Below are 26,799 nucleotides of genomic sequence, written 5' to 3'. Positions count from 1 at the left end.
GGAGGAGCCTGAGGGCGGGACTCGGGAGGAGCGTAATATGATCCTAGAGTGGAAGCTGCTTCTGCCAGCCCCTCCCCTCCCCGCCAACCAACCAATCAGAGCTGAGGCAAGGCAAGCACTAGCAGCTCTGAGTCGTCGGAGTAGTACAGGGAGTCTAAGAATAGAAATGAATCGAATGAGTCACAAGTTAAAAGAATCTAAAGATCCGATTAGTTAGTGACTCATTCGATTCTTTAAGTTAAAAGAGCCGTGAGTCAGACTCTAGAACAGGTTACACTGAGTCAGACTCTAGAACAGGTTACACTGAGGCTGTCAGACTCTAGAACAGGTTACACTGAGGCTGCCAGAGTCTAGAACAGGTTACACTGAGGCGGTCAGAGTCTAGAACAGGTTACACTGAGGCTGTCAGAGTCTAGAACAGGTTACACTGAGGCTGTCAGAGTCTAGAACAGGTTACACGGAGGCTGTCAGAGTCTAGAACAGGTTACACTGAGTCAGACTCTAGAACAGGTTACACTGAGGCTGTCAGAGTCTAGAACAGGTTACACGGAGGCTGTCAGAGTCTAGAACAGGTTACACTGAGGCTGTCAGAGTCTAGAACAGGTTACACTGAGGCTGTCAGAGTCTAGAACAGGTTACACTGAGGCTGTAAGAGTCTAGAACAGGTTACACTGAGGCTGTCAGAGTCTAGAACAGGTTACACTGAGGCTGTCAGAGTCTAGAACAGGTTACACTGAGGCTGTCAGAGTCTAGAACAGGTTACACTGAGGCTGTCAGAGTCTAGAACAGGTTACACTGAGGCTGTCAGAGTCTAGAACATGTTACACTGAGGCTCTCGGCTGATGCTTTTGTTGCAGCAGTGATAAGATTAAGGGACAGGAGCAGAGAGATAAGAGAAGTGACAGATGACACAGAGTTTAGATTACAGGTTGAATTAACCCTTTAGGATCAAATTGGCTTCTCAGGAGATATATATGTTAAAGGCATCTCATTCAGTAGCTATATAACTAAGGGAGGGTTCACATCTCCTTTATGGATTCCGTTAAGTGGGGACTATTTTATTATCAGCCAGTGACTGTGTTACTGTAATACTGTTATCAATTCAGCACATAGTTTTCCCTGTGCATTCACAGTTCACTTCACTTGGCTCGTTGTACTTCTGTCAGTGTCAGACTGTTGTCACTGTGGGTAACAATGCACAACAGACAACAATGCACATTGCACACCACAGTGACAGCTCCTGAGTCCTCCTGTTCGGCGTCAGCCTCAGCTTCCCTTCACTATCACTATAATCAATCACTCTTCCTGATCCTGACTCCCTCATTAGAGAGCTGAAGAGCCGACTGAGTCAGCAGCAGCAAGCGAATCGAATGGATAGCATCTGCGCATGCGCACCGGCACCTAGAGCCTTCGGTTCACTTGCGAGTCAGCTCAGCAGTCAGTGACTCAGCAAGTGAACCGAAGATCCGATTCATGAATCGGTTCATTTGAAAGATCCGAACTTCCCATCACTACTGAGGTCATATCCGGCAGGCCGCGGCATTACAGGAACAGCACCAGCTGCTCTGACGTCCTGCCGCCGGATATACGTCACAGGATATCCGGCGGCAGGACGTCAGAGCAGCTAGTGCGGTTCCTGTAATGCCGGCCCGCCGGATATGACCTCAGTGCGCCCGCGGTTATCCCTCCTGCACGCTGCGCTGTGTACAACCTGCTCAGCAGTTTCGACCAGCACACGGCCCACAGCGCTCAGCCACACCAGCCCGCGAGATAGCAGGACCTGTGATGATGTCATGGCCATGTGATCAGGTGTGGGAGGAGTCAGGTTATGCTGCAGGAGAAGGTACAGTCCACATAGCGCATGCGTGGCCTTCTGGAGCAGGGCAGGTATCAGATAAACTCATCCAGTTGGAAGGGAGGGCAATCATAGTGCTGTTATGATTTATGGACACAGCTCTCAGCATGCTTAGCCAGCCTTCTACTGCTCTTCTGCTGTTTCTGAGCCTGTGGACTGTGACTCTCAAGATGCAAAGCCAGATAGAAGGCTGGCTAAGCATGCTGAGAGCTGTGCCCATAAATCATAACAGCACTATGAAAATTACTGACTGGCTAAGCATGCTGAGAGCTCAGTCTAAATAACATAACACATTAAAGAAATTACTGTTTCTAGCTGCTAGTCCACAGTCCACAGCAGCTAGAAACAGTAATTTCTTTAAAGGGATTCTGTCACCAGGTTTTACCCCTGTCAGCTAAAAATATGCTGATGTTCAGGGCGTCTTCACGATTCCTAATGTGGGCTTATAAATGTCATCTGTGGGCTTATTTAGCTAAAAAAACAGCTATTACTAACCTGTCAGTCAAACAAATAAGGTGCCCAAGGGGATGTTAATGGATGCAAGGTGCCGGCCGCACCCACCGCCGTTCGTGCCCAGCGCCGCCTTTCCGGACTTCTGCGCCGCCTCCTAATCCTCTGTGCCGCCTCTAGATCTCCCTCCCTCCCCCCTCCTTCTGCTGTAAGATCTCGCGCTTGCGCACAGGGCTCTGCCTGATGCGCCCGTGCGGACTTCTCCATTTTGCTTCTTACAGCGAAGTGCGCATGCGCCGGCACTTCGCTCAACCCCTGTATGCGCGAGATCTTACAGCAGGAGGAGGGGGGAGGGAGGGAGAGCGAGAGGCAGCACAGAGGATTAGGAGGCGGCGCAGAAGTCTGGAAAGGCGGCGCTGGGCACGAACAGCGGCGGGTGCGGCCGGCACCTTGCATCCATTAACATCCCCTTGGGCACCTTATTTGTTTGACTGACAGGTTAGTAATAGCTGTTTTTTAGCTAAATAAGCCCACAGATGACATTTATAAGCCCACATTAGGAATCGTGAAGACGCCCTGAACATCAGCATATGTTTAGCTGACAGGGGTGAAACCTGGTGACAGAATCCCTTTAATGTGTTATGTTATTTAGACACAGCTCTCAGCCTTCTATCTGACTGGCTAAGCATGCTGAGTGCTGTGTCCATAAATCATAACACAGCTCTATGAAAATTACTGTTTCTAGCTGCTGTTGTCCACAGTCCACAGCAGCTAGAAAACAGTAATCTTCATAGTCATGTTAAATGATCACTATACTGTCAGGAAAACAAAGCGGTTTTCCTGACACTATAGTGCCCTGAGGGTGCCCCCTCCATGTTGCCAAGATAGATGCCAAATGAAGGGGTAGTTGCAGGAACAAAATACTTTAATGGTATTGATAAAATATATATGTAATTAAGACACTGAGTGCAGTTCCATAAAAAGGCCCAGCAAAATCCTCAGCACCAGGCCCATGATGCTCTTAATCCGGCCCTGTTCTTAATGACAGAACATCCAGTGACTCCAACAATAAAAATATGCAACATCCCCCTGGGAGGCCAATTGTTTCAGGGATGAACAGCGTAAATGATGTGATTTGCAAATATATTGAACACCATTTACACCACTTGGTTGAAGAATTGTCTTCATATTTGAAGGATACGACAGATGTGCTTCGGAAAATAGAGGACTTACATCTGGAACCAGATATGCTACTGGCCACCTGTGACGTGGAGTCACTTTATACCTCCATCAAACATGAAGATGGATTGAGAGCGTGTTAAAGAAAAAATTAACATAAAAATTGAAAATCTGCCCAAAAAGATAAATTTAAAAATTTGATCTCCATTTTCCTTTGATTCTTGTGGAACGCCTAAAGGGTTAAAAAAGTTTTTAAAATCAGTTTTAAGTAACTTAAGGGGTGTAGTTTCTACAATGGGGTCATTTATGGGGTTATCCACTATGTAAGCCCCACAAAGTGACTTCAGACCTGAACTGGTCCTTAAAAGTGGGTTTTGGCAATTTTCTTAAATATTTTAAGAATTGCTTCTAAACTTCGAAGCCTTCTAACGTCCTAAAAAATCTAAATGACATTTCCAAAATGATGCCAACATAAAGTAGACATATGGGGAATGTTAAGTAATAAATATTTTATGAGGTATCACTTTCTGTTTTAAAAGCAGAGACATGTAAATTTTGAAAATTGCGAATTGTTCAAAATTTTTGTTAAATTTGGGATTTTTTCATAAATAAAAGGTGAAATATATTGACTCAAATTTATGACTAGCATGAAGTATAATGTGTCACGAGAAAACAATCTCTGAATGGCTTGGATAGGTAAAAGCGTTCCAAAGTTATTACCACATAAAGTGAGATATGTCAGATTTGCAAAATTAGGCCTGGTCAGGAAGGGGGCAAATGACCCAGATGTTAAGTGGTTAAGGACCAGTTCAGGTCTGAAGTCACTTTGTGAGGCTTACATAATAGAAACCACCCAAAAATGACCTCATTTACAGGCTACACCCCTCAAGGTATACAACACTGATTTTACAAACTTTGTTAACTCTTTAGGTGTTCCACAAGAATTAATGGAAAATGGAGATGAAATTTCAGAATTTCACTTTTTTGGCAGATTTTACATTTTAATCATTTTTTTCCAGTAGCAAAGCAAGGGTTAACAGCCAAATAAAACTCAATATTTATTACCCTGATTCTGCGGTTTACAGAAACACCCCACATGTGATCGTAAACTGCTGTACGGGCACACAGCAGGGCGCAGTAGGAAAGAAACGCCATATGGTTTTTGGAAGGCAGATTTAGCTGAACTGTTTTTTTGACACCATATCCCATTTGAAGCCCCCCTGATGCACCCCTACAGTAGAAACTCAAAAAAGTGACCGCATTTTGGAAAATACGGGATAGGGAGCCAGTTTTGTTGGTACTATTTTGAGGTATATATGATTTTTAATTGCTGTATATTAAGTTTTTTTTATAGGCAAGGTAACCAAAAAATGGATGTTTTGGCACCATTTTTATTTTTAACAACATTCATCTGACAGATTAGATCATGCGCTATTTTAATAGAGCAGGTTGTTAAGAATGCAATGATATCAAATATGTCTACTTTCTATGATGTTTGTTTCAGTTTTACATAAAAAAGCATTTTTAAAAACAAAAATTAGGTTTTTGTATCTCCATTTTCTGAATGCCCTATTTTTTTATTTTTCTGCCGACCGTCTTGTGCAGGGGCTCGTTATTTGCAGGAAGAGTTGACGTTTTTATCGGTACCTTTTTTGGGTACATATGATTTTTTGATCATTCATTATTACACTTTATGGGGCAAGGTGACCAAAAAATTTGTTGTTTTGGCGCAGTTTTTATTTATTTATTTTTACAGCGTTTACCTGAGGGATTAGGTCAAGTAACTTTTTTTTATAGAGCAGATCGTTACGGACGTGGCAATAACTAATATGTCTACTTTTTCATATTTATTTAAGTTTTACACAATAATAGCATTTTTGAAACTGAAACAATGATTATTTAGTGTATGCATCGTCTGAGAGCCATAGCCTTTTAATTTTTTGACCAATTCTCTTAGGTAGGGTCTCATTTTTTGCGGGATGAGGTGACGGTCTGATTGGTACTATTCTGGGGGGCATACACCTTTTTGATCACTTGCTGTTGCAATTTTTGTGATGTAATGTGACAAAAATGGCTCTTTTTTTTTTTTACGGTGTTCATCTGAGTGGTTAGGTCTTGTGTTATTTTTATAGAGCTGGTTGTTACGGATGTGGCGATACCTAATATGTATACTTTTTTTATTTATTTCACTTTAGCACAAAAATAGCAGTTTTGAAGCAAAAAAAAAATCATATTTTAGTGTCTCCATTGTCTGAGAGTGATAGCTTTTTTATGTTTTGGCCGATTATCTTAAGTAGGGTCTCACTTTTTGCGGGATGAGGTGAAGGTCTGATTGGTACTATTTTGGGGGGCATGCGCCTTTTTGATCCCTTGCTGTTGCAATTTTTGTGATGTAATGTGACAAAAGTTGCTTTTTTTTTTTACAGTTTTTATTTTTTATTTTTACGGTGTTCACCTGAGGGGTTAGGTCATGTGATATTTTTATAGAGCGGGTTGTTACGGAGGTTGCGATACCTAATATGTATACTTTTTTAATGTATTTCACTTTAGCACAATAATAGCAGTTTTGAAACAAAAAAATTATGTTTTAGTGTCTCCATGTTCTGAGAGCTATAGTTTTTTTTTATTTTTTTGGGCAACTGTCTTAGGTAGGGGCTAATTTTTTGCGGGATGAAGTGACGGTTTTATTGATACCATTTTATGGGACATATATGCCTTTTTTGATCGCTTGGTGTTGCACTATTTGTGATGTAAGGTGACAAAAAGGGCTTTTTTTTAAACCGTTTTTATATTATTTTTTTATGGTGTTTATCGGACAGGGTGGATCATGTGATATATTTATAGAGCCGTCATTACGGACGCGGCGATACCTAATGTGTTTTTTTTTCAGTTTTTTATTATAAAATAAGGGGAAAGGGGCGTTTTTTTTTTCTTTTTTTACTTTATTAATTTTATTACTTTATTAATTTTGTTAAAAACTTTTTTTTCTTTACTTTATTTCTGATGTTCACTTTTGGGGGTCTGATCCCCTCGGCAATGCATTACAATACATCTGTATTGTAATGCATTGCCTGTTCGTGTACTACAGTGAGTCATACACAAACAGGTTGCCTAGGAGATGGGCCTGAGGCTGGACAGGTTGCCTAGGAGACGGGCCCGAGGCTAGATCTCCTCGGCACCCGTAGAAGGCAGGTCCTGAGGCCGTGCAAGGCATTGGGCAGCCTCTGCATGGAATCGGGCTGCCTTGTCACGCATCGGGTCCCCGCCACAGCAGAGTGGGGACTCGATGCGCTCACTCACCCGTCACAAAACGCTTCTATGTCGCGGTCAGCGCGGACCGCCGCATAGAAGGGGTTAATCCACCGGCATCGGCTTTTACATCGATGCCGGCGGATACAGCAGGGGCCCGGCTACCAGGGACTGCCGGGCCCCTGCAGTGATAGCGCGCGCACCACTCTGGTGCCCGCACGATCACCATGATGTACTATTACGTCAAATTGCGGGAACGCAGTGGTTCCCATGATGTAGTAGTACTTCATGTGTCGGGAAGGGGTTAATAGAATGTTTGCAGGAGTTTCCTTTTTCTTTAAGCTCTCGGGTAAACCTCCGTTTTTAGTTTATTTTCCGATTAAGCAGATGCTGAAGGGTTAAAAGAAGGATTTTTCTGGTGTGGATAATAGGCGTCCGATTTCTCCTCTTCTCCTAAGTCAGTTCTCGGTTGTGTTAGAGTTTGTCCTGATAGATTTGAGTTGTGTTTGTTCTTGCCGTCTTTGCAGCGGTCAGGATAGGCGAGTCAGTGGCGTCCTCTAACAAAGGGTCGGGTGGTTTGCTGAAATCTGATGTAGAGTTGGAAAGTTCATCCCTTAATATTTTCTTACGGCGTTCCAAGACGGATCAGTTAGGTAAGGGTTCTTGGATTCGTTTGAATTCTCTACCTAATTCGGTTATTTGCGCTGTGAGGAATATAACTCAGTGGCTAGCCATTCATCCAGTTGTGGCGGGTTTGTCGTTTATTCATAGGGATACGTCTCCTCTAACAGCGTATCAATTTAATGCGGTTCTAAAAAAGGGTTTGTCTTGTTTGGGTCTGGAAGGCCAGAGATTCTCTTCCCATTCTTTCTGGATTGGGGCGGCTACTGGAGCTTCTGCATTGGGATTAGAGGAGTCTGTTATTAAACAAGTTGGTCGTGAGTTTCTGACCGTTAGATGTTGTATATTCCTCCTGAATTTCCTGTAATTTGATTATTTTTCCTTTAGGTGCACAGTTAGTCGTGTGGATTATGGGCCATCCTTTCGTCCACTGGGCTCAGAAGACGGCTGCTCTCCGCACTTAGGCCCCTTTCACACGGGTGAGAATTCCGCGCGGGTGCAATGCGTGAGGTGAACGCATTGCACCCGCACTGAATCCGGACCCATTCACTCCAATGGGGCTGTGCACATGAGCGGTGATTTTCACGCATCACTGGTGCGTTGCGTGAAAATCGCAGCATGCTCTATATTGTGCGTTTTTCATGCAACACAGGCCCCGTAGAAGTGAATGGGGCTGCGTGAAAACCGCAAGCATCCGCAAGCAAGTGCAGATGCGGTGTGATTTTAACGCATGGTTGCTAGGAGACGATCGGGATGGGGTTTTCCCTTATAACATGGTTAGAATGGAAAATAATAGCATTCTTAATACAGAATGCTTAGTAAAATAGTGATGGAGGGGTTAAAAAAAAACAATTAATAAACTCACCGTAATTTACTTGAACGCTCAGCCTGGCATGTCTTCTTTCTTTTTTGATGAAAAGGACTTGTGGTGACGTCACTGCGCTCATCACATGGTCCATCACCATGGTGATGGAGCATGTGATAGACCATGTGATGAGTGCAGCGACGTCATCAAAGATCCTTTAGCCAGGTCCTGAAGAAAGTAGAAAGAAGAGGAGATCCGCTATGGATATTTTGCTTAGCATTCTGTATTAAGAATGCTATTGTTTTCCCTTATATAACTATGTTATGAGGCAAAATAATAAAATCTACATAAAACCAATCCCAAACCCAAACTTCTGTGAAGAAATTCGGGTCTGGGTACCAAACATGTAGATTTTTCTCACGCGTGTGCAAAACACATTAAAACACTTTGCACTCGCGTGGATTGTGCATTTTCCCGCAACGCACCCGCATCTTGTCCGGCCCTCAAACGCAACGCCCGTGTGAAAGAGGCCTTACTATGAAAATCTTTCTTTTTATCATAATGACTTTCTAGTTCTATGGGGGGAGCAAGAGGCATGAAGTGGCGTAATGTCGTTTCTGAAGTCCACAGATTATCTGCTTTGTGGCCGGTTCCTCATTTATTAGTGTGGCAGGTAATGATGTGGGTAAAATGAGAACGTTGGATTTGGGAAATGAAACGCGATCTGGCTTCTCTCAAATCCTCGTTTCCTACCCCGGTAATCGGGTTTTCAGAAATGGCTCCTCGGTTAATCTGGTATCAGAGAGAGTTATTTCTTATGGGTCAGAGAAGACGGCGGATTAATCGGTCCGTTCAGAAATTCTTACCTTCTTTGGGAGGGTTTAGTTCCAGACATGTTGACCTGGAGGGTGCGGTAGGAGGTCTCTATAGAAGGATTCTGTGCACCTCTCTCATGTCCGTCTGGATAGTTTTAACTTTGGTTTGCAGAACGTGGCAGAGTATTGGTTGCAATGTTCTGGGGGGACCATGACTCGTTACGTCATGGCTTGTGGGTGTTGTCACCTAGCCTTTGCTGGGTGGACTTGTTTTATGACTGCAGTATGGCATGTTGGTTTTATCTAGTTATTTATTAAATGATATATATTTATCATATTTATTCAGTTTTTTAATTATTACTTATTTAACCCTAAATAAACATTGCGGCCAATTTTATCCACATAGAAGTGTCTGTGTCTCCATTTATTGCTTCTCTTTTATAGTATTCTTGTTAGGTAATGGGAGTTGTGCTGCCGTGCGGCTATCCTGGGATTTGGTGCTTCTTCTTCTGAAGTTTGTTTGATCCCCGGAAGAAGCCTCTGTGGCGAAACGGCGTTGGGTGGAGGCGGCTGCAGAGCCGACGTGCTGTCACTGGCATTGTTCTGTATTCTTCTTCCCATTTGTGCCCACGATGTGGCATTATTGCCCTGGTTCTCTATTATCTTTTGGGTCTTAGGGGTTAATTACTTCTCTCTTTACCACTAATGGCTGACTAGCTCTGCGGTCCTCGTCCTCATCTCGGACATCACTTGCTGCTATTTTATGTATTTTTATCTTGTGTAATTAATAACAATATCATTTTTGATCATTTGTGGAGGTTTTTCTGCTCTTTGGTGATGTGTGAGTGGAGTTTGTTTTAGTTAAACTCTAAGAGGGAGATTTATCATTCCCCGTGCGCCTGAAAAGTGGCGTTAAAATTGATGCGTCTCCCGTTTTTCGCTGTCCTCCCTCTTTTTTAAAGGGGGCACGGCCCGCTACAGCGACAAATTTATCTTCATTTATGCGAATTTTCTGGGCAGAAATCGACGGCAGCTCTGAGCGGTCTGGATTTCTGGTTAGACACATGGAGTCATTAGTCAGACGGAGCCCAAAAGAGTACACGTCAGAATACTGTAAAAACCAGCATGGAATAACGTAGTAGACGGCGGTATTCCATCCTGCAGGGTCCTGCAAAAAACGGAAGCTGTAATAGCCTATGGGTGACGGATGCCTTTGTGCAGCATCCGTCATTGGCCTCTGTTAAACAGATGCCGCAGAGAGCTCCTGTGCAGGGGCGGACTGACAACTCATGGGGGCCCGGGCAATAGGAGATTATGGAGCCCATGTGTCCCCGCCCACCCATAAGCCACACCCACATATGGCACCGCCCACATCACCTACACTTGGTACAGAATTTCTCTTCACTATGTTTCTAGGGAATTTTGCCAACAGGGCGAACAATACAAAGTGCCCCCCCCCCCCAATCACGTTTAAAGTGACCTTACTTTCTAATGAAGAGTTTCCCAAGGAGAACCCAGTGACTACAGGAGACGCCTCCACAGATCTCAGTTTGTTCACTTTCCTTGTCTCCTGAGTTTGTTTCCAGAAGCTCATGCGCAGACGTCTTCGGCCGGGGGTCCGCAGCCCCCTCTGCCACATACAAAGACACCAGTAATAATAAATGGCACAGGGCAGAGGAGCTCTGTTACCGATTGTGCATTAGGGACCAGGGGACTCCGCTGACACCTTTGACTTTGGCTTGTTGTCCTGCAGTCCACCCCGACCCTGTACAGCAAATAACCCCCTATACAGCTGCCCCCTGTAACACTGCCGCCCTGTAGTGCCCACAGTACTGTGCCCGCTGCTGCCCCATCTGCCTACAAACTGCTGAGAACATAATAAGGGGTGAAGGTGTTTTGCCCCCCACGGTCTCATGTCTCAGGAGGGGGGGACACAGAAGTCCAGAGACCACGAGGACACGGGAAGCAGTGGAAGGAGAGCGGCCGGGATCAGAGACGTCACCACTTTTATTATCACATTCAGATCAGTTTTCAGTATATGAATTCTCCACGGCGAGATTAACCCTTCTGACCACAGAGTCCACAGGAGATCCCAAATTACTGCAGATTCCAGATCAGCCCCCAATGTATTCAGACCCCTGCCGCCCCCCCCATAACCCCCACCTCCCTCCTTACTACACTAAATGCAGCCTCAGACTAGAGATATATATATACACAGTGTATACTCCACTCTGCTCCTCCTCCAGGCGCCATCACTCTTGGTTTAGCGCTGAGTCCTGGCGCCAGTGCTGCATCGTCCGGACATCACACAGCGCCAGGTCATAGCGCAGCAGTAGTGCCGTCACAGTGTCTGCCCTCATACACTGAGCACCCCCATCCTCCACAGTATCTGCCCTCATACACTGAGCACCACCATCCTCCACAGTATCTGCCCTCATACACTGAGCACCACCATCCTCCACAGTATCTCCCCTCATACACTGAGCATCCCCATCCTCCACAGTATCTCCCCTCATACACTGAGCACCCCCATCCTCCACAGTATCTTCCCTCATACACTGAGCACCCCCATCCTCCACAGTATCTGCCCTCATACACTGAGCACCCCCATCCTCCACAGTATCTGCCCTCATACACTGAGCACCCCCATCCTCCACAGTATCTTCCCTCATACACTGAGCACCCCCATCCTCCACAGTATCTGCCCTCATACACTGAGCACCCCCATCCTCCACAGTATCTGCCCTCATACACTGAGCACCCCCATCCTCCACAGTATCTCCCCTCATACACTGAGCACTCCCATCCTCCACAGTATCTCCCCTCATACACTGAGCACCCCCATCCTCCACAGTATCTCCCCTCATACACTGAGCACCCCCATCCTCCACAGTATCTCCCCTCATACACTGAGCACCCCCATCCTCCACAGTATCTCCCCTCATACACTGAGCACCCCCATCCTCCACAGTATCTCCCCTCATACACTGAGCACCCCCATCCTCCACAGTATCTCCCCTCATACACTGAGCACCCCCATCCTCCACAGTATCTCCCCTCATACACTGAGCACCCCATCCTCCACAGTATCTGCCCTCATACACTGAGCACCCCCATTATCCACAGTATCTCCCCTCATACACTGAGCACCCCCATCCTCCACAGCATCTCCCCTCAAACACTGAGCACCCCCATCGTCCACAGTATCTCCACTAGTGTACTGAGCACCCCCATCCTCCACAGTATCTTCCCTCATACACTGAGCACCCCCATCCTCCACAGTATCTCCCCTCATACACTGAGCACCCCCATCCTCCACAGTATCTCCCCTCATACACTGAGCACCCCCATCCTCCACAGTATCTCCCCTCATACACTGAGAACCCCCATCCTCCACAGTATCTGCCCTCATACACTGAGCACCCCCATCCTCCACAGTATCTCCCCTCATACACTGAGCACCCCCATCCTCCACAGCATCTCCCCTCAAACACTGAGCACCCCCATCCTCCACAGTATCTCCCCTCATACACTGATCACCCCCATCCTCCACAGTATCTGCCCTCATACACTGAGCACCCCCATCCTCCACAGTATCTCCCCTCATACACTGAGCACCCCCATCCTCCACAGTATCTCCCCTCATACACTGAGCACCCCCATCCTCCACAGTATCTTCCCTCATACACTGAGCACCCCCATCCTCCACAGTATCTCCCCTCATACACTGAGCACCCCCATGCTCCACAGTATCTGCCCTCATACACTGAGCACCCCCATCCTCCACAGTATCTCCCCTCATACACTGAGCACCCCCATCCTCCACAGCATCTCCCCTCAAACACTGAGCACCCCCATCCTCCACAGTATCTCCACTCGTGTACTGAGCACCCCCATCCTCCACAGTATCTGCCCTCATACACTGAGCACCCCCATCCTCCACAGTATCTGCCCTCATACACTGAGCACCCCCATCCTCCACAGTATCTCCCCTCATACACTGAGCACCCCCATCCTCCACAGTATCTGCCCTCATATACTGAGCACCCCCATCCTCCACAGTATCTCCCCTCATACACAGAGCACCCCCATCCTCCACAGTATCTCCCCTCGTACACTGAGCACCCCATCCTCCATAGTATCTCCCCTCATACACTGAGCACACCCATCCTCCACAGTATCTCCCCTCATACACTGAGCACCCCCATCCTCCACAGTATCTCCTCTCATACACTGAGCACCCCCATCTTCCACAGTATCTCCCCTCATACACTGAGCACCCCCATCCTCCACAGTATCTCCCCTCATACACTGAGCACCCCCATCCTCCACAGTATCTGCCCTCATATACTGAGCACCCCCATCCTCCACAGTGTCTGCCCTCCTACACTGAGTATCCCCATCCTCCACAGTATCTCCCCTCATACACTGAGCACCCCCATCCTCCACAGTATCTCCTCTCATACACTGAGCACCCCATCTTCCACAGTATCTCCCCTCATACACTGAGCACCCCCATCCTCCACAGTATCTGCCCTCATACACTGAGCACCCCCATCGTCCACAGTATCTCCACTAGTGTACTGAGCACCCCCCATCCTCCACAGTATCTGCCCTCATACACTGAGCACCCCCATCCTCCACAGTATCTCCCCTCATACACTGAGCACCCCCATCCTCCACAGTATCTCCCCTCATACACTGAGCACCCCCATCCTCCACAGTATCTCCCCTCATACACTGAGCACCCCCATCCTCCACAGTATCTCCCCTCATACACTGAGCACCCCATCCTCCACAGTATCTGCCCTCATACACTGAGCACCCCCATTATCCACAGTATCTCCCCTCATACACTGAGCACCCCCATCCTCCACAGCATCTCCCCTCAAACACTGAGCACCCCCATCGTCCACAGTATCTCCACTAGTGTACTGAGCACCCCCATCCTCCACAGTATCTGCCCTCATACACTGAGCACCCCCATCCTCCACAGTATCTCCCCTCATACACTGAGCACCCCCATCCTCCACAGTATCTCCCCTCATACACTGAGCACCCCCATCCTCCACAGTATCTCCCCTCATACACTGAGCACCCCCATCCTCCACAGTATCTCCCCTCATACACTGAGCACCCCCATCCTCCACAGTATCTGCCCTCATATACTGAGCACCCCCATCCTCCACAGTATCTCCCCTCATACACTGAGCACCCCCATCCTCCACAGTATCTCCCCTCATACACTGAGCACCCCCATCCTCCACAGTATCTGCCCTCATACACTGAGCACCCCCATCCTCCACAGTATCTCCCCTCATACACTGAGCACCCCCATCCTCCACAGCATTTCCCCTCAAACACTGAGCACCCCCATCCTCCACAGTATCTCCACTCGTGTACTGAGCACCCCCATCCTCCACAGTATCTGCCCTCATACACTGAGCACCCCCATCCTCCACAGTATCTGCCCTCATACACTGAGCACCCCCATCCTCCACAGTATCTCCCCTCATACACTGAGCACCCCCATCCTCCACAGTATCTGCCCTCATATACTGAGCACCCCCATCCTCCACAGTATCTCCCCTCATACACTGAGCACCCCCATCCTCCACAGTATCTCCCCTCATACACTGAGCACCCCCATCCTCCATAGTATCTCCCCTCATACACTGATCACACCCATCCTCCACAGTATCTCCCCTCATACACTGAGCACCCCCATCCTCCACAGTATCTCCTCTCATACACTGAGCACCCCCATCTTCCACAGTATCTCCCCTCATACACTGAGCACCCCCATCCTCCACAGTATCTGCCCTCATACACTGAGCACCCCCATCCTCCACAGTATCTCCCCTCATACACTGAGCACCCCCATCCTCCACAGTATCTGCCCTCATATACTGAGCACCCCCATCCTCCACAGTGTCTGCCCTCCTACACTGAGTATCCCCATCCTCCACAGTATCTCCCCTCATACACTGAGCACCCCCATCCTCCACAGTATCTCCTCTCATACACTGAGCACCCCCATCTTCCACAGTATCTCCCCTCATACACTGAGCACCCCCATCCTCCACAGTATCTGCCCTCATACACTGAGCACCCCCATCCTCCACAGTATCTCCCCTCATACACTGAGCACCCCCATCCTCCACAGTATCTGCCCTCATATACTGAGCACCCCCATCCTACACAGTATCTGCCCTCATACACTGAGCACCCCCATCCTCCACAGCATCTCCCCTCATACACTGAGCACCCCCATCCTCCACAGTATCTGCCCTCATGTACATTATGGTTTGTACTCACTGTGAAGAAAATTCCTCACAGGTCAGAGCTGCCTGACTCCTCCCCAGATAAGCTCCTCCTCCTTATTCCGCTCCACACAACCCTGTGCCTTGTCCTCTTCTCACACAGGCCCCGCCTCCTCCCTCACACACTGCATAGTCCCCGCCTCCTTCCTCACACACTGCACAGGCCCCGCCTCCTCCCTCACACACTGCACAGGCCCCGCCTCCTCCCTAGTGCTAGGGGCGCTGGACTCACTGCTCCTTCAGTCTCCTCTGTGCGGTGGCCGCCCTGGCCCGGCTCTAGGAACGGTCCTGCTGGCAACCAATAAATAATACCAGGAGCCTCTCACGGGGCCCCCTAGTGGCCGTGGGCTCTCGGTCCATGCCTAAGTGCTCGAATGGTCAGTCCGCCCCTGCACCATACACCGCCATATATCCAGTATACCTCCATATAACCAGTATAACTCCATATAACCCCATATACCTCCATATAACCAGTATAACTCCATATAACCAGTATACCTCCATATAACCCCATACACCTCCATATAACCCCATACACCTCCATATAACCAGTATACCTCCATATAACCAGTATACCTCCATATAACCCCATACACCTCCATATAACCAGTATACCTCCATATAACCAGTATACCTCCATATAACCCCATATATCTCCATATAACCAGTATACCTCCATATAACCCCATATACCTCCATATAACCAGTACACCCCCATATAATGCCCCTCATTGAATACCTTGGGGTCTTCTTTCCAAAGTGGGGTCACATGTGGGGTATTTATACTGCCCTGGCTTTTTAGGGGCCCTAAAGCGTGAGAAGAAGTCTGGGATCCAAATGTCTAAAAATGCCCTCATAAAATGAATGTGGGCCCCTTTGCGCATCTAGGCTGCAAAAAAGTGTCACACATGTGGTATCGCCGTACTCAGGAGAAGTTGGGCAATGTGTTTTGGGGTGTCATTTTACATATACCCATGCTGGGTGAGAAAAATATCTTGGTCAAATACCAACTTTGTATAAAAAATGGGAAAAGTTGTCTTTTGCCGAGATATTTCTCTCACCCAGCATGGGTATATGTAAAATGACACCCCAAAACACATTCCCCAACTTCTCCTGAGTACGGCGATACCAGATGTGTGACACTTTATTGCAGCCTAGGTGGGCAAAGGGGCACACATTCCAAAGAGCACCTTTAGGATTTCACAGGTCATTTACCTACTTACCACACATTAGGGCCCCTGGAAAATGCCAGGGCAGTATAACTACCCCACAAGTGACCCCATTTTGGAAAGTAGACACCCCAAGGTATTCTGTGAGGGGCATGGCGAGTTCCTAGAATTTTAGATTTTTTGTCACAAGTTAGTGGAATATGAGACTTTGTAAGAAAAAAAAATAAATTAAATCATCATTTTCCGCTAACTTGTGACAAAAAATAAAAAGTTCTATGAACTCACTATGCCCATCAGCGAATACCTTAGGGTGTCTACTTTCCGAAATGGGGTCATTTGTGGGGTGTTTGTACTGTCTGGCCATTGTAGAACCTCAGGAAACATGACAGGTGCTCAGAAAGTCAGAGCTGCTTCAAAAAGCGGAAATTCACATTTTTGTACCATAGTTTGTAAACGCTATAACTTTTACCCAAACCTTTTTTTTTTTTACCCAAACATTCTTTTTTTATCAAAGACATGTAGAACAATAAATTTAGAGAAAAATGTATATATGGATGTCTTTTTTTTTTGCAAAATTTTAAAACTGAAAGTGAAAAATGTCATTTTTTTGCAAAAAAATCGTTAAATTTCGATTAATAACAAAAAAAGTAAAAATGTCAGCAGCAATGAAATACCACCAAATGAAAGCTCTATTAGTGAGAAGAAAAGGAGGTAAAATTCATTTGGGTGGTAAGTTGCATGACCGAGCAATAAACAGTGAAAGTAGAGTAGGTCAGAAGTGTAAAAAGTGGCCTGGTCATTAAGGGTGTTTAAGCTAGGGGGGCTGAGGTGGTTAAGGGGTTAAGGGTCTGAGTATTACCATTATGATTTGTTTGTACATGTCTGGAGAGGGGAGTATCAGAGTCAGTTCTGATGGTGCTCAGATGTTTTGATGTTTTGCGTCTTCTGAGTTCCTGTGTGGTTTTTCCTATATACAGTTTCGGACATCCACATTGAATAGATAACACCAATAGATAACACCTGGATTTACCATTAATGTTCTCTTTTATTAGGTATTTTTTTATTGTCCACTGGATTTGTAAATTCTTCCATAGAAGATGCAATCACCACATGGATATGATCCTTTTGTACCTAAAACATGTGTGTGTGTCTTGTTTTTCATTACGTGTGAAGTGGCTGCGTACCACTTTCTGTTATATTTTCTCCTCTCCTATAGGTGATGGCAGGATTAGGGGAGATACTTTCTTTAAGCTCTTCGTCTGCCAATAATATATGCCAGTGTTGTCTGAGTATATTACGGACCCTCTCATGTTGTCCATCAAAATTCCCTATACATCTTACTAATTTATTATTTTTCCCTTCCTGTTGTTTATTATTTGAGAGTAACATGGTCCTGTTACTGCTTTTTGCTCTATTATATGCTCTGTGTAGAACTTCCTTTGGGTACCCTCCAGCCAGGAACCTACTATACAGGAGTTTACATTCATCCTCAAAGCCTTTGTTTGTGGAACAGTTACACTTGGCTCGAAGATATTGTCCTATTGGGATGCCTTTCTTGAGTGTAGTAGGGTGATGGCTCTCCCAATGGAGTAAACTATTTGTAGAGGTGGGTCTCCTATATATTGTTTTCACACTCCCATCAGTTTCCAGGAAGATGGTCAGGTCAAGACAATTCTGTCTATTCTTATCTATCTCAGCTGTGAATTTGAGGCCTAGTGCATTATTGTTGAGTTTCTCAACAAACTCAAAAAAGTGTTCCTCAGTGCTTTCCCATAGAATTAAGATGTCGCCGATAAATTGACCCCAATATAAAATGTGTTTAGTGAAATTGTGGTGCTCTTCTGTGAATACTGTTCTCTCTTCCCACCACCCCAAAAATAAATTTGCAAAACTCGGTGCACAAATCGTCCCCATTGCTGTTCCAGTGGTCTGTAAATAGTATTTTCCATCAAAAATAAAATAATTGTGTGTTAGTAAAAACTGAAGGATTGACAAAACAAATGTATTGTGCTCTGTGTTCCCTTAGTGTTTAAATAATAGATCATGGCTGATACTGGTGTAGAGGGCTTCTCCATCAAGACTTGCAATCATAGTGGTCCTGTTGACCTGAATTTCCTGGAGTTTGGTTAGTGTGTCTTTGGTGTCTTTAAGATACGACAAGAGGCTGGGGACAAAGGGAGAGATCATCTGGTCGACATAGCTACTAATCCCTTCGCTTAGGCTTTGATTGCCTGATACTATAGGCCTTCCCGGTATAGGATCACGTTTTTTGTGCACTTTGGGAATAGCATAGAACGCTGCTATAGTGGGCTTAGGATTATATAAAACCCTGAATTCATCTTTAGTTATTAGATTTTTTTCTTTTGCTGTTTCTAAGATGTTTTTCAATTCCATTTTGAATCGTTCTGTTGGATTTTCCTTAAGTAGTTGGTATGTTTTTATGTCTCTCAATAGTGTCATTACCATTTCCCGGTAGTAATCTTTGTCAAGAAGAACGATATTCCCACCCTTATCTGAGGGCTTGATTTCTAAGTTCCTTTCTTTTATAAGATGGTCCAGGGCTGCTTTCTCCTGTCTGGTTAGGTTCTTTCCCAAGGTTGCTTTTGTGGTTTTGATTTTCTGGAGGTCCCTTGTAACAAGATCTACAAATGACTGTATTTTCGCGTATTGGGTAAATGGTGGAGTGAATTTGGATTTGGGGGTCAATGTGCTGTAAGGTGCACTTGGTGGAATGACTTCACCCTGATGTTCCCTCTCTAGCTCTTCCAGGATCTGTATTGCTATTTTTTATTTTTCAGTCTGTTTGTGTGGGTCCCTCTCTAAGTTTAGATGTCCCTTATGTAGAGCTAGTTTCCTTGCAAATAAATTGATATCTTTGACCCAACTAAAACAGTCATGGTATAATACTGGTGTGAAAGATAAGCCCTTATATAATAGGGTTTTGTGTTCTGATGTTAAATCTGACTGGTTAAGTTAATAATCTGCATTCCATTGTTTTGTTGTTGATCCGCAGCTATGTCCCCTGTCGATATCCCTATTTGTCCCTGTCCCTCAGTTGTATCCCAGGAACTAAAAAATGTGGCATAATTGTTTGAGTTGTAGGTCCAGTTTGCCCCCCACAAGAGGGTAACAATTGTGATGATAGTGACCCATCTCCTCCATATTGCATCCCACTTTGATTCATAGGTGTAGTGCTCGGACATTTTGTATTTCCGTTCGGATTATATCTGTTATTCCTCTGGGTGGAATTATGTCTATTCCGTCCCCTACGTCTATTTCCTGGTTTACAGGTACTCCCCTCTGACTCTGACACTTCGGACTCCGAAATGTCAGTGTACTCAGCACGATTTTTGGTGTAATTATTCCTATAGTTTATATGGGTGCTCTTAACATAGATCTTTCCCATCTCAAAATCTCTTTTGTCCCTATTATACTTCCGATGTTTCCTTTCCTTGACCTCACTTTGCAGATATGGGATGGGAACGGAATGTCTGTATATCATTAATCTCTTTTTCTACTCGTATTGCTACTTTATTTAATACTTTCTTTTCGTATTGCAATAGATATGCCTGCATGCGAAGAGAGCTTTCTGTCAAGAGTCCCTCCCAGCCCTTCAGGAACTCGGGGTCCTCCTGATCAGGGCCGGATTAACGTAGGGGCTGATGGAGCTGCAGCTCCAGGCCCCTACCATAAAATAGGCCCATCCGCCAGCCAAAAGGCCGTCGGGAGCGGCCCGCACTAAAAGTCCTCTGTTGTCAGCTCAGTCACATAGCACAGAGACAATGCAGAGACGCTCACCTCCCGCTGGCAGCAGGGAGGAGCCTGAGGGCGGGACTCGGGAGGAGCGTAATATGATCCTAGAGTGGAAGCTGCTTCTGCCAGCCCCTCCCCTCCCCGCCCACCAACCAATCAGAGCTGAGGCAAGGCAAGCACTAGCAGCTCTGAGTCGTCGGAGTAGTACAGGGAGTCTAAGAATAGAAATGAATCGAATGAGTCACAAGTTAAAAGAATCTAAAGATCCGATTAGTTAGTGACTCATTCGATTCTTTAAGTTAAAAGAGCCGTGAGTCAGAGTCTAGAACAGGTTACACTGAGTCAGACTCTAGAACAGGTTACACTGAGGCTGTCAGACTCTAGAACAGGTTACACTGAGGCTGCCAGAGTCTAGAACAGGTTACACTGAGGCGGTCAGAGTCGAGAACAGGTTACACTGAGGCTGTCAGAGTCTAGAACAGGTTACACTGAGGCTGTCAGAGTCTAGAACAGGTTACACTGAGGCTGTCCGACTCTAGAACAGGTTACACTGAGGCTGTCAGAGTCTAGAACAGGTTACACGGAGGCTGTCAGAGTCTAGAACAGGTTACACTGAGGCTGTCAGAGTCTAGAACAGGTTACACTGAGGCTCTCAGCTGATGCTTTTGTTGCAGCAGTGATAAGATTAAGGGACAGGAGCAGAGAGATAAGAGAAGTGACAGATGACACAGAGTTTAGATTACAGGTTGAATTAACCCTTTAGGATCAAATTGGCTTCTCAGGAGATATATATGTTAAAGGCATCTCATTCAGTAGCTATATAACTAAGGGAGGGTTCACATCTCCTTTATGGATTCCGTTAAGTGGGGACTATTTTATTATCAGCCAGTGACTGTGTTACTGTAATACTGTTATCAATTCAGCACATAGTTTTCCCTGTGCATTCACAGTTCACTTCACTTGGCTCGTTGTACTTCTGTCAGTGTCAGACTGTTGTCACTGTGGGTAACAATGCACAACAGACAACAATGCACATTGCACACCACAGTGACAGCTCCTGACTCCTCCTGTCCGGCGTCAGCCTCAGCTTCCCTTCACTATCACTATAATCGATCACTCTTCCTGATCCTGACTCCCTCATTAGAGAGCTGAAGAGCCGACTGAGTCAGCAGCAGCAAGTGAATTGAATGGATAGCATCTGCGCATGCGCACCGGCACCTAGAGTCTTCGGTTCACTTGCGAGTCAGCTCAGCAGTCAGTGACTCAGCAAGTGAACCGAAGATCTCATTCATGAATCGGTTCATTTGAAAGATCCGAACTTCCCATCACTACTGAGGTCATATCCGGCAGGCCGCGGCATTACAGGAACAGCACCAGCTGCTCTGACGTCCTGCCGCCGGATATACGTCACAGGATGCAGTTAGACAGCAGTTAGTGCGGTTCCTGTAATGCCGGCCCGCCGGATATGACCTCAGTGCGCCCGCGGTTATCCCTCCTGCACGTGTACAACCTGCTCAGCAGTTTCGACCAGCACACGGCCCATAGCGCTCAGCCACACCATCCCGCGAGACAGCAGGACCTGTGATGATGTCATGGCCATGTGATCAGGTGTGGGAGGAGTCAGGTTATGCTGCAGGAGAAGGTACAGTCCACATAGCGCATGCGTGGCCTTCTGGAGCAGGGCAGGTATCAGATAAACTCATCCAGTTGGAAGGGAGGGCAATCATAGTGCTGTTATGATTTATGGACACAGCTCTCAGCATGCTTAGCCAGCCTTCTACTGCTGTTCTGCTGTTTCTGAGCCTGTGGACTGTGACTCTCAAGATGCAAAGCCAGATAGAAGGCTGGCTAAGCATGCTGAGAGCTGTGCCCATAAATCATAACAGCACTATGAAAATTACTGACTGGCTAAGCATGCTGAGAGCTCAGTCTAAATAACATAACACATTAAAGAAATTACTGTTTCTAGCTGCTAGTCCACAGCAGCTAGAAACAGTAATTTCTTTAAAGGGATTCTGTCACCAGGTTTTACCCCTGTCAGCTAAAAATATGCTGATGTTCAGGGCGTCTTCACGATTCCTAATGTGGGCTTATAAATGTCATCTGTGGGCTTATTTAGCTAAAAAACAGCTATTACTAACCTGTCAGTCAAACAAATAAGGTGCCCAACGGGATGTTAATGGATGCAAGGTGCCGGCCGCACCCACCGCCGTTCGTGCCCAGCGCCGCCTTTCCGGACTTCTGCGCCGCCTCCTAATCCTCTGTGCTGCCTCTAGCTCTCCCTCCCTCCCCCCTCCTTCTGCTGTAAGATCTCACGCTTGCGCACAGGGCTCTGCCTGATGCGCCCGTGCGGACTTCTCCATTTGGCTTCTTACAGCGAAGTGCGCATGTGCCGGCACTTCGCTCAACCCCTGTATGCGCGAGATCTTACAGCAGGAGGAGGGGGGAGGGAGGGAGAGCGAGAGGCGGCACAGAGGATTAGGAGGCGGCGCAGAAGTCTGGAAAGGCGGCGCTGGGCACGAACGGCGGCGGGTGCGGCCGCACCTTGCATCCATTAACATCCCCTTGGGCACCTTATTTGTTTGACTGACAGGTTAGTAATAGCTGTTTTTTTAGCTAAATAATCCCACAGATGACATTTATAAGCCCACATTAGGAATCGTGAAGACGCCCTGAACATCAGCATATGTTTAGCTGACAGGGGTGAAACCTGGTGACAGAATCCCTTTAATGTGTTATGTTATTTAGACACAGCTCTCAGCATGCTTAGCCAGCCTTCTATCTGACTGGCTAAGCATGCTGAGTGCTGTGTCCATAAATCATAACACAGCTCTATGAAAATTACTGTTTCTAGCTGCTGTTGTCCACAGTCCACAGCAGCTAGAAAACAGTAATCTTCATAGTCATGTTAAATGATCACTATAGTGTCAGGAAAACAAAGCGGTTTTCCTGACACTATAGTGCCCTGAGGGTGCCCCCTCCCGTGGTCCCCCTCCATGTTGCCAAGATAGACGCCAAATGAAGGGGTAGTTGCAGGAACAAAATACTTTAATGGTATCGATAAAATATATATGTAATTAAGACGCTGAGTGCAGTTCCATAAAAACACGATGTTTTGTTGCAGGTATGTTTCTAGACTAGTTACTTCCCATATCGATCTAATGTACTGTTTGTACGTCTTGTTAATTTCTCTGAAGGCCAGATTAATATCTAGGACATGTACAGGTAGATTTTCTGTAGAGAACACCTTGCTAGCCTCTGCTAAGAATAATTGTGTAGTTGACTGGTTGGATAAGAAGCTTGCCATTTTATTACATGACACGGAGGCTCATATTGCTTTCTCTTCCTTTTACTGACCACCAATAGCAGCAAAGAAAAACCAGAAAACAAGTAACCATGGTAACCAAGGCCCTCCCACATAACTTCCCTATAATAGTCCTGCTTTGCATAGATTCCTCCTCTTTCTTTGCTGCTGACCACTCAGATAAGTTGTCATTGTGGTCTTCACATTAGAATTTATATGTATTGAGCTCATCTTTCATTTTTTCCTTAGATTTGAGTTTATTGTATTGTTGGCATTGTTATATATATATATATATATATATATATATATATATATACACACACTCACCTAAAGAATTATTAGGAACACCATACTAATACGGTGTTGGACCCCCTTTTGCCTTCAGAACTGCCTTAATTCTTTGTGGCATTGATTCCACAAGGTGCTGATAGCATTCTTTAGAAATGTTGGCCCATATTGATAGGATAGCATCTTGCAGTTGATGGAGATTTGAGGGATGCACATCCAGGGCACGAAGCTCCCGTTCCACCACATCCCAAAGATGCTCTATTGGGTTGAGATCTGGTGACTGTGGGGGCCATTTTAGTACAGTGACCTCATTGTCATGTTCAAGAAACCAATTTGAAATGATTCGAGCTTTGTGACATGGTGCATTATCCTGCTGGAAGTAGCCATCAGAGGATGGATACATGTTCGCATTCTGTTTACGCCAAATTCGGACTCTACCATTTGAATGTCTCAACAGAAATCAAGACTCATCAGACCAGGCAACATTTTTCCAGTCTTCAACAGTCCAATTTTGGTGAGCTCGTGCAAATTGTAGCCTCTTTTTCCTATTTGTAGTGGAGATGAGTGGTACCCGGTTTTTCCCTTTTCACACCATTCTTTGTAAATCCTAGAAATGGTTGTGCGTGAAAAGACGTTTTCTCCCCTCTCTCCGGTGTCTTTCTTGGCCTCCGGTTCTTCTTCCCTCTTCTGCGTTTCCTCAGCACCTATTGCGGCCGAATTCTCACGCGATTTCGGCCACCATCACCCAGTTCTTACCTCAGAGCGGGATCTTGTTCTTCTTCTCCTTCATCTCTGCTTGCCCCCGCCCGAAGTCTCGCGCCTCGTGAGACTTCGGGCGCAGTTAACAGTTTCATTTCTATTCTCTCCATAGAGCGGTGTGAAATCTTGCGAGATTTTGTGCGCGCCATCAGTACTAGCAGACGCTCGATCGCATCGGCGGCTGCCTTCTCCTGGTGGTACCCTGCCCTCTTTTTTTGTGCAACCCCCCCACCTTTTCTCACTCTGGCCTAATTGTTATTATATTCGTATTAGCAGGGGATATTTTCTAGCACCAATTAGTGGCAAAAAATAAAGGGGATCATCTCAGAAGACGGCCGCCCCAATAACCGTACTCCTGAGGACATGGAGGTCACCCCCCATGCCCAGGCAGCAGGTTCCAGCTCGGATCAGGCTATGGCAATCCAGCGTTCTGTAGCTGTGGCTATCCAGGCCGCAATGGGTTCCATGTCCACTGCTATTTCGCAGTCTATTTCGGACGCCCTTATGGCACACTCATCTATGTCCGGTCCCAGTAGCCACCCTAGACCCTTGACCTCAGGGTCATCCGGTTCTGATCCTCCAGCCTCCAGAACCACTAAGACTGGTGTGTTACTTGCCACCCAAGAGAGCACGCTGAGTTCGCGCAAAAGGGCCTATATCTACTAGACGCCTCTTGGAGGGCGCATGGGCCCCCGGCACTAGACGGGCTTATCGAGCGGCCCGGAAGTCTTGGGCTGATTGGTGCTTGGCTAGGCATGTGGATCCTATTTCAGCTCCTGTAACGGAGATCCTTCAATTCCTCACTTCACTGTTCAAGGATGGTAGGGCATATCGGACCATCAATGTTTTTCTCTCTGCCATTTCTTCCTCTCATCAGGAATTCGATGCATGCCCAGCCGGTCAGCATCCCTTGGTGTGTCGCCTTCTTAAAGGCGCTCGTCTCTCCCATCCTCCTAGGCCCCGTTTCTCGACCACATGGGATGTGGCCTCCGTATTGTCCTTATTCTCTTCTTGGCCTCCAAACGCTGCACTTTCTTTACGTCAACTTTCGGCCAAGTTGGTTTCCTTATTCTGTTTGATTTCTTGTAAAAGAGTCTCAGATGTCCGAGCTTTGGACCATGATGCCCGTTCATTCACTCCGATTGGGGTCGTGTTCAATATTACGCGACGCACCAAGACCAATATTAAATCTGTGGCATATCCCAGTTTCCCGGATACTCCAGCTCTCTGCCCAGTCGCCTGTCTGAGGGAATATGAGTCGCGCACAGCCTCTCACCGCGATACTTCACACCCTCAACTTTTTCTGTCTTACCGACGCCCTTTTCTTCCGGTTACTAGCATCACTCTGGCTCGTTGGGTTAAGTGAATTATGTCCTTGGCAGGTGTGGATACTTCGGTGTTTACTACACATTCCACTAGAGGTGCTTCGGCGACATCCACGGCTGTTGCAGGGGCCAGATTAGAGGACATAATGAAGCTGGCAGATTGGTCACGAGTGTCTACGTTTCGTGAGTTTTATTTTCGTCCTCCTGTTCATGTTTTTTCCTCGGTGGTAAGTCAGCTTTAAACTCGCAATATGAGCCTCCGTGTTAAAGACACGGAGGCGAGTATTGCCCCTCCCCGTTTCCGCCCTCCCTGGTTTTGGTGGCATCTTTGCTTACCTTCATGTGTATATTGTAATTTATGGATACCTGTATATGCATTTTTCAGGTTTGGTACTTGATCCTTAGTTCTGAACAGTTCCGATTACCGGTTTTCTTCTTTCTTGTTTTTCTTTAGGCTGAATATTCCCGCATGCTACGTCTGACACCTACAGTCGTTTTGGTTATCTCCCCAGTTCCGTTCTTCAGTTGGAGACTTCATGTGCTGTTCCAGTTCAGTTTTTCGTGGGAGTTTAGTGGATAGACCTTCAGCGTCTACAGAGGAGTGTCACCGCCAAAGAAAGAGGAGGAATGTATGCAAAGCAGGACTATTATAGGGGTGTTATGTGGGAGGGCCTTGGTTACCTTGGTTACTTGTTTTCTTGTTTTTCTTTGCTGCTATTGGTGGTCAGTAAAAGGAAGAGAAAGCAATATGAGCCTCCGTGTCTTTAATAAAATCATGACTTTATGTCATATGTTAGGAAAATCATGCAATTCTTTTACTCATAAGAATAAATCCTCTATTTTTGAATCCTATCTCAAAAGGGTCAATCAATAGAGTTTTCCCCCAAGCTGCTATATTCAAATT

At 46.3% G+C, this 26,799-nt stretch overlaps 1 long non-coding RNA gene across 1 annotated transcript in view; it reads left to right on the top strand.

The window, feature by feature from the left end:
• Positions 1–26,558, top strand: part of LOC122924130 — a 28,744-nt gene extending 2,186 nt beyond the window's left edge. The window contains exon 3 of the long non-coding RNA XR_006387372.1: positions 26,350–26,558. This is a non-coding gene — a long non-coding RNA (uncharacterized LOC122924130). The remainder of the gene's footprint in view (positions 1–26,349) is intronic.
• Positions 26,559–26,799: the final 241 nt, after the last annotated feature.

This window comes from Bufo gargarizans, unplaced genomic scaffold (genome assembly GCF_014858855.1).
Source record: "Bufo gargarizans isolate SCDJY-AF-19 unplaced genomic scaffold, ASM1485885v1 original_scaffold_832_pilon, whole genome shotgun sequence".
NCBI lineage: Eukaryota > Metazoa > Chordata > Amphibia > Anura > Bufonidae > Bufo > Bufo gargarizans.
The sequence above is the reverse complement of the archived record's forward strand: the minus strand, read 5'-3'. Positions and strand labels throughout refer to the sequence as shown.